The sequence below is a fragment of the Tupaia chinensis genome, unplaced genomic scaffold (assembly GCF_000334495.1).
Source record: "Tupaia chinensis unplaced genomic scaffold, TupChi_1.0 Scaffold143970_1, whole genome shotgun sequence".
In the NCBI taxonomy this organism is placed as follows: domain Eukaryota; kingdom Metazoa; phylum Chordata; class Mammalia; order Scandentia; family Tupaiidae; genus Tupaia; species Tupaia belangeri.
In genome coordinates, this window is record NW_006203821.1 from 169,285 (window position 1) to 177,480 (window position 8,196).

Genomic DNA, 8,196 nt, shown 5'->3' on the forward strand with positions numbered 1-8,196 from the left:
CACATGTGACTTCAGCAACATAAACAATACGCCATCTGCTAGTCCCATAAATGAGGTTTTTTAATGGCAGCTTTTTAACATAATAAAGACATACATACAAAATAAAGACAAAATACTCTTTTCCATTCTAAAACATTTCCCTTTAGTGCACATATACTTCGAATAAAAGTAGGAAGTTTCTGCTGCATTTGTCAATGTACAAAGTAAATCTAACCTGGCATGGTGCTCTAAGAGTTCAACAACAGCATTACAGAACATTTTCACTGCTTCTTCCAGAGTCTAATAAATCCCAATGCCATTGCCAGGCAAGTAAACACGGAGACAGCAAAATAACAAATAGTCTCAAATTTATTAGACTCCATCCATGTTTTTAAATAAGCAATTTCAATGTCATTTTTGTTACTAATTTCTAGTAACAAAACCAACATTTTTGGTTTGGGTATCCTTTTGGTAAATTCTGTGGTGGCTTCCATAAGTTGCTTTTCTTGATCTCTAAACATATCTGTAAACATATCTACACTCTCTCCTCTCTGGGTTGATGTCCAGTTTATTATCTGCTCAAATTTGACTGGTTTCATTTATTAGTTGTCTCTAGGAAGACCATGTCTTTCTTAATGGAGTTCGAATGTCCCATTCATTGTTGTACTGTTATTTCCTGTTGAGCTTGAGTGACCATTTCTTTATGAATAGTGTCCAGACTGACATTTAATAAACTGGCTCATGCTGATCCAATTGTTTCTACTTGTGTTTTGTCAAATCCATGAATTCCCAAGCCTTAAATCAATGCATGGGTATCAAATGTTAATTTCCTTTATCCTAAAGAAGTTATGTCCACTGGCCTCCTATCATACCCTTCTTTGACTGTAGCGATCAAGAAGTCTGGCGTGTTTTCCAGAACTTGAAATGTGGAGTCAGCCATGTGGGATCCAGCACATCACCTCTCCAAAGGTCAGTAAGAAACACCCACGGTGGGTTGAAACCCAGCAGCCCCAACTGCCTGCAGAGCACAGAGCCACCAAGCCTAGCTGTGCTCCTATTTAAGGTTTTTGGCATAGGGCACATGCGCTCACCAGAGAGAGACAGAGAGGAAGAGTAAAAAATCACCTCCCAGGGGGGATAGCCACACTGCAATCCTTTCTCCTCCATTCTCCTCTTGGGACTTTAGGTACACATGCATACATGCCTGGTATGGGTCTGGGATTCCAACCACAGTTGGCCATGTGGGAGTCCAGTGCCTTAACACCACACCGCCTGCTGGCCCCAATCGCCTTTATTTTTTAAAGGGTCAACATTTTTCTCTTCTGAATGCTGTAAGTATATTTTGAACCACATGGTTGTTTATTTGTAGAGACATCAACAAATAAGCCCTCTGTTAATGTCATCTTGTTTATCACTATTCTCAGAGCAGTTTTCTCCTTATCTAAAGGATATTAATAGGGATAGTAATGAATTAAGAACAAAACGATATTTTCACAAAGGCAGTATAAGCATATTTTTGGAAGTCAAAATAGACACACATATTCTTTAAAAAGTGTGTTTCTTGGGACCAGGAGATGGCATAATAATGACATCGCTGGATGCCCACGTAGTCGGCCACAGTTCGAGTTTCAGATCTCACCCCAGGTTCATGTACATGCATGCCCAAGATAGAGAAGAAAGTGGAGAAGGGATTGCAGTATGGCCATCCTCCCTTGGGGGGGAGGGGGATTTCTCAATTTCTGTCTCTCTGTGTCACTCCAGCAAGCTCACACCCTAAAGCAAAAATTTCTCTCTCAAAAAAAAAAACAAAAAAGTATGGAGCCAGCAGGTGGCATGGTGGTTAAGGGTGCTGGACTCCCACATGACTGACTGCACTTCAAGATCCAGATCAGGTGGCTTTCTCTCTCCATCTCTCACTCTCTCTCTCTCTCTCTCTTTCTCTCTCCCCGTCTCTGGTCAAATTAAATTTAAAATGAATAAATAAATAAAGTTAAATAAAATAATTATTTTTAAGAAGTATATTTCTCACCAATCTATAGTAGATTGCGAATTATATAATTTGATTTTTAAGTCTTTCTCCCTATTAAAATGCAGCTAGTGAAAGTGGTATAGGGTTAGACTATAGTAGCAAATTATCTTAAAATCACAGTGGCTTAAACAGCAAAAATGTATAACCTCTCGTACTATATGTCCAATATGGCCCAACAGTAAATTCTGTTCCATGTAGTCTCTCTATATCTTATTACTCTGCCATCTCCTTAGGATTCTTCAAACACCACCAAAACAGGAAAAGCACAGAGCTAGAATGTCAAACTTGTAATCAATGCTTCACCCAAAACATACTGGCCAAAACTACTTAGCTACTGCAAAGGATCCAAGAGGTGTGATCTTCCCACACACACAGCAGGAAAAGAGAATGTGAGAATCTGTCTGCAAAAGGTGAGCATGCCCTACAGGCTGAAAACAAGATATTCTTTCTAAATGACTACCAAGTTAGGAACAGGATTGGCTAAAGGAAGCAGGCAAAACAAATTATTGCCATGAGAATGGAATGAGAAAGACAAGCTCTCACAGTCTGATCTTTTTAAAATATAAATTGATCATGTCACTCTCTATATCCCACATCTTTCTGGTCCTGAAGATGGGACAGATGCCCTGCTTACTCTTCATTGCCTCTTCCAGACCACTGGTCTCCTTTCTCCTCAAAAGCTGCAATCCAGAGCCAGAAGATGGCATAGCAGTTACATTGCTGGACTCCCACACGGCCAACTGTGGTTTGAGTCCTGGACCCAGTGGCTTGAAAATCACACCAGGCGTGCATACCCAAGATTCGGGGAGGACAATGGAGGAGAAAGGACTGTGGCATGGCCATCCCCTCTTGGGGGTGATTTCTTACTTTCTCTCTCTCTCTCTCTCTGTCTCTCTCTCTCTGTCTCTGTCTCTCTCTCTCTCTCTCTCTCTCTCTCTCTCTTTCGTGAATGCTTATGTCCTAAGCCAAAAGCCTCTTTAACAAAAAAAAAAAAACATTTTAAATGCAATCCCCTTAAAATACATGCCATTGAATTATATCACTCCTTATTCAATTATTCCCTCAGTGTATTCTCAGTTCACTTGAAAATCTAGCAACTAGCTTACTATTTTTCACTGTACCATTATTCCTGTTTTCTTTCTTAGTGATTTAAATAGCTATAAACAGCACCCAGTCAATGCTCAGGCCTCTTAGTTCTTCATATCCTCATTAAAAGTGGCCTTATCAATCACCCACTGTACCCATCATACCCTAAATCTTGTCATTTCCAGTAACTACACTATCTCTAAATCTCAGTTCCAAGTATCCAACCACGACCACAACTTTCTGTCTTTCCAAATAATTCCTTTTACCTCCTCTTCTCCCAAAGCTCTCCAACTCAAAAACATTCTCAATAAACTCTACCACTTTTACTTCTTTCTCAGCTGTTTTGGATTCTGTAGTTCACTACCAATTAAACACGCTTTTGCATGTCTCCACAACACCCTCGCACTTCCCTCCTTCCCATTTTGTTTTCTCAGAAGTCTCATATATACTCTCTGTCTACTTTACAGCCTTTCTTAAATCTGCTCCAAACAAGGTTTTTGTCACCATACTGATAAAATTGCTTCTATCCAGGTCCATCACAACCTCCAGGTCACACACTGGCCACACTGTCTTCATGTCTTTTAACCTCTCAGAAGCATTGAACTAAATCTTTCCTTTCTTCTTGAATCATTTTCTTCCCTTGTTTCCTGAAACATCACACTATATTCTATCTTTTATTTTCTTTTTAAATTTCCAGAGAGAGACAGAGCAAGAGAGAGGGAGAAAGAAACTCCACAATGGGGCATAATTATGCCACAATTCCTACTCCATTTTCCCCTCCTTTCCGGATCTTGGGCACAATGTACACACACCTGGTGTACTTTTCAAGCTGCCAGGGCCAAAATTCAAACTGCACAGTGAGCCGTGTAGGATCTAACTCCCTTAACCTCTAGGCCACAGAGTTGATCCCATCTCACTGTTTTTCTTCCTAGTTCAGATGAAGTGTTGGCTTGGAGCTGTATTAGACCACAGGACAAATTGCTGTAAGACATTAAAAATCTCTGTATTCTCAGACTTCTTGGTACAATGCTAAACCTAACGGTAAAATCCCAGTCTTCATCTTACATCACCTCTCAGCAATATATGACAGACTGGCCACTTTGCCCTTAATTAAGTTGGCTCCCAGAGAACACAAACTCTTAGCTTTCCTCCTACCTCACTAATTGCTCTTTCTCAGTCTCCTTTGCTGGTTTCAGCTCTTCTCTATAATTTCTAACAGTTGAAGTGACTGCTCTTATGAAGAAATACTCAATATTTCTTATCATAAGGAAATAGTGAATCAAAATCACAATGAGATAAAAATGGCTGTGATTTTAAAAATAAAGAACAAGTGCAGACAAGGGTGTGGTGAAAAGGGAAACCTCCAACACATCACTTATCAAAAACTTGGAAAACAAGCTGACTTTTTCTGTAGGTAAGAATCAGCCTCAGGACGAGCAGATGGCGTCATGGCTATGTCGCTGGACTCCCGTAGTCAACTGTGGTTCAAGTCCCAGACTGGTGGCTTAAACTCACGCCGAGCACGTGTGCATGCGTGCCCAAGATCCCAAGAGGTGAATGGAGGAAAAGAGATTGCCGCATGGCCATCCCCCCTGGGGGTGATTTCTCGCTTTCTGTCTCTCGGTCTCTCTCTGTCTTTCTGGCGGGCGCACATGCCCTATAGCAAAAATCTCTCCAAAAAAAAAAGAATCAGCCTCTTTCCTTAACACTTTACCACTTCTTCCATCAACTCACAACAAAGTAACCATGATAGTAGAACTGTAGATTTTCCATGGGCTCTTCCTTGCCAATACTAACATGGCTATTTTCATTGGTATGTTAACTCTTCTAAGAGCAGGAACAAAGCGTATGGCATGGCACCTCCTAGTGCCATATGCAATCAACTCCCTGCTTGTCACTTAATTGTACGAGACTCCTTCTAATATAGTGGAGGCAGCTATTCACTGGAATATATCTTTATTCCGGATGTGGATTTCTTTTCCTAGCTCAGCATTATTATCCATGGACAAACTGAACGCCTTATTTACCATCACAATATTCCATAATGTTTCTTATATAGAAAGAGAAATATTGTTAGAATAGTTTTAGAGAGATGAATATTTTTAGAAATACTTCAGAAATATTTTTAGAATGTAAAAATATTTAGAAATACTTTTAGTGACCACCTACAATTTACCAGCCCTGACCCTATATCTAACGGCAAATTTCCAAAAGACAGAATAAAATTGGCTCAGTTTGGATCATGTCTATACTTAATTCATTCTTCTCTGGCTTTCTCTAAAGAAGATATAAACTGAGAGGAAAAAAATATTATATATGATATCTATTATAAAATGATCTTTTTGTCTAGCCTCCTACAAATAGGTGCCCCCTGCCAAGGTCTAAACTAGGTTACATTAATCTCTTCTGCAAATTATACTGCTCTTATTTTGTTACTTCCTTTTCTTTATTACTTTTTCCTTAGACACCTGTTAACCTAGGTGTATATATCATTGTCCTCTCTCAGGAAAATGTTTGTCTTTCCTAAAGAGTTCTGTATCATGGTAGCATTCTGAAAAGTCCATACTTGGCACACTCACTCACTAGGTCTCTCTGTCTGAAGCCAAGGAGGGATAGTGGAGGAGAGACTGTTCATGAGTTGATGACGAACTAATCGTCTAGGATCAAGCTCACACAGAAACATTCCTCTCAACAAACAGAAGCTGGAAATTAAGCTACATATAGGCTCTTGGTCAAAGTCAATCACTGATCCCTCCAAGGTCAGATTCCTCTGCTCCATCCAAACTGAAAAACTTTTCATCAGGGAGATTAGGGTTGATGGCTTTTAGGAGTCACATGGCAATTATCATTTAGAGATTGAAAGTGTGTGGTGTGGATTTAAAATGGTTTTAATGAGAGTCAGTAAACAAGTAGAAGACAGTTTTCAAGTCTTACAGAGGAAATAAGGGGAGAACTCAGGATTTCACACATTTCCTCAGACAACAGTAATCAAAATACAAAAAACTTCTGGGAAAGAGAAGAAACTGCTAGAGGAAAATTCCATATCCTCCTCCATCTCTCATGTTCCTTGACCAATATGTGAGCTCTCCACAGTAACAGAAGGCCAATGTCCTAACTGCAACCATTGTGTTCTTTAGGAGATATATGTTGTTGTGAACATTAAGCAATTAAGTTATATAGTCTAGCATTAGCTTTCTTTAAAAAAGAATTATTTGTTAATTTTTTTTATTTTTCAATTAATTTATTTACATTTAATCACATCTTTGCAGGGTACAACATTTCTTTTCCAGCACAAATACTATACATGTCAGTCAAGCCAAAGATATTACTCTATAACTTAGCAATAAATAGTCTTTCATTTTTTTGTCAATTAAGCATACTTTTACTTGTTTTTTCCTTCCCCTACTCCCTCTCTCCCTTCCATACTAAACTTTTTTCTATATTTTATTGATTCTTAAGATACCTTAAGCTAAAAATATGGACAAAGCTGGAATCTAGTTACAAGTGCACTGTCATTTTCTTCTGAAACTTTTTTTAATTAATTAATTTACATTCATTCCCTAAGCATTCACCACCCTCCTCCCACACTATCTCAGGTGTCTACAGCTGTTTCCTACATTTTATTGATTCACAGAATTTCTTAAATAATCTACTTTCAATAGCAAGTTCAGCTGGTATATACATATCTGTGAACACATGTCTGACTTTAGGCATGAAACTCTGAGTAGAATGAATATACTATAAGGTAACACCTAGCTGATGCTATATAGCTTACTATGGTCATTAAATAGGTATTTTTTAATATATTTTTTTAATTTGAAGAAAAGCAGTTTTATCAAATAAATGCTAAGGAAATTTGCCTAAAACTTAAAGCCAGGAAACAGATTAGGATTCTGTTCAAGCAGTAGGTACATTAACCCATTGGCAGCTCAAGACAAGACAAAAATCCTTAAAACTAGAAAACACAGCCTAGAAAAAAATCAACAATGTTTCAGTAAAAAGTCATAAAATTCTATTTCACCAGTTCAGTTTCATGTACTTGATCATTTGTTTGGTTTCAATTTTCCCAATTAAATTCTGGGATATAATATTCAACTCCAGACTTGTCCCCACGATTAAGTTGGCCATTTTCTTAGTTTTTAAAGTCTTATTTCTGTGTGACTGTTTAATTTTCCTGGTATAGCACTCCCTGCAGAAATTCTTGGAGATCTGGTCTGGTGTTGGTAAATTCCGTAAATTCATTCAGGTTTTGTTTATCTTTGAATGTTCTTGTCTTTTTTTCCCAGGTGAAGACTAATCTTACTGGGTACAGTACTCTTGGTTGAAATTGCTTTTCCCTTAACACTTTGAATATATTTTCTTCTTCTTTCCTCACTTCCATTGTTTCCAATGAGAAATCTGCAGTTGGCTTGATAGGATATCCTTTGCAAGTAACTTGATATTTCGCTCTTTGCCAATCTGTGTCTTGTCTTTGTGGTTTTGGTCAATCTGGTTATAATGTGTCTTGGGGAAGATCTTCTTGAGTTGATTCTATTTGAGGTCCTTTGTATTTCTTAGGACTAGATCTTTGAATGCCTCTCTAGACTTGAAAAGCTTTCTTTCATAATTTTATGGAATAGATTATCAATGCCTTTATGAGTCTCTCGACCTTCTGAGATACCAGTTATCTGAATGTTTGGATGTTTGATGGTATCTAGCATTTCTCATATATTATTCTCATTTTGGGGAGCAATTATCTAGTCTTCAAGCTTGATTTTTCTAGGCCAGTAATTCTATTTTCTACATCTGAGATTTGATATTCTGTATGATCTAATTTACCTTTAATACTTTCCAGGGAGATTTTGACTTCTTGTATTAAAGCCTTCATCTCTGACAGGTCCATTTGATTCTTTTTTATAGTGTGTATTTCCTCTTTTAGATCTTGTAAAACTTTCTTCACCTCCTGGAACTCCTCAGCTCCTTTTTCCTGCCTCTTCTGCAGTTCATTATCTCTCTTCTCTTCCATCTCTCTTAGCTTTGTCACTATGAATATTTTAAATTCTTTATCAGACATTTCCATGAGTTTAATTGCATTGTCTGAGGAAGAAGAGGAGTTACTCTTT

General features: G+C 38.0%; 1 pseudogene; it reads right to left on the reverse strand.

Annotated features, from left to right (window-relative positions):
- Nucleotides 1-260: 260 nt before the first annotated feature.
- Nucleotides 261-919, reverse strand: LOC102490023 (coiled-coil domain-containing protein 90B, mitochondrial pseudogene; annotated as a pseudogene).
- Between the last annotated feature and the right edge of the window lie 7,277 nt (nucleotides 920-8,196).